This window comes from Fukomys damarensis, unplaced genomic scaffold (genome assembly GCF_012274545.1).
Source record: "Fukomys damarensis isolate Sample0158 unplaced genomic scaffold, DMR_v1.0_HiC HiC_scaffold_23, whole genome shotgun sequence".
In the NCBI taxonomy this organism is placed as follows: Eukaryota; Metazoa; Chordata; class Mammalia; order Rodentia; family Bathyergidae; genus Fukomys; species Fukomys damarensis.
In genome coordinates, this window is record NW_022900935.1 from 38,042,233 (window position 1) to 38,042,755 (window position 523).

At 61.0% G+C, this 523-nt stretch overlaps 1 protein-coding gene across 2 annotated transcripts in view; it reads left to right on the top strand.

Moving 5' to 3' along the window:
- Dhrs3 (dehydrogenase/reductase 3) overlaps positions 1-523 on the top strand; it is a 33,805-nt gene that overhangs the window by 662 nt on the left and 32,620 nt on the right. Inside the window, exon 1 of one of the 2 annotated variants that reach the window (XM_010628175.3) lies at positions 13-466. The exons of the other annotated variant lie outside the window; for it this stretch is intronic. The gene's annotated coding sequence lies outside the window, so the exon portion shown is untranslated. Of the gene's footprint in view, positions 1-12; positions 467-523 lie in introns of those variants that run through there. 2 annotated transcript variants of the gene reach the window in all.

Sequence of the window (523 nt, forward strand, 5' to 3'; positions counted from 1 at the left end):
TCCCTGCGACGGCGTAGGGGGAGGGGAGGTCGCTGCAGCCACTCAGAGGAACGGTAGTGAAGCCTCGGAACAACTTTAACTGTCAATCAGACTTAATGGGGTATTAAAAAAATGGGGAGGGGAGGGCCGTTCTCTTGCTCCGCGCCGGAGCCGCCCCGGGAGGGAATGAATAAGGCCGCGCAGACGAGGGTGTCCGATCCACGCGCGCTCCACACCCGAGCCCTCTCCAAGTTGGAAAGGACAAAAAGAAGGCAATAAATGCTAAAAGGAAGAGAGAGGGAGCCGAATCGAGCGGCACTCCCAGCCACTGCTGGAAAAGGAGGAGGGAGGGAGCCGGAGGAACGAGTGCGCGCGAGGCCGAGACCAGCGCGCCGAGCCCGGACCCCGGACCGCGCTCCTCCTGCGCGCTGCTGGCAATCAGATCGAGTTGGAGAAATTTCCTGAGCCCAGGAATAGCAATGAGCCGGTAGACTTTCGCGGGCTGACACTGGGAGCTCCAAGCACTTTTCACCCGGAGAGGGGG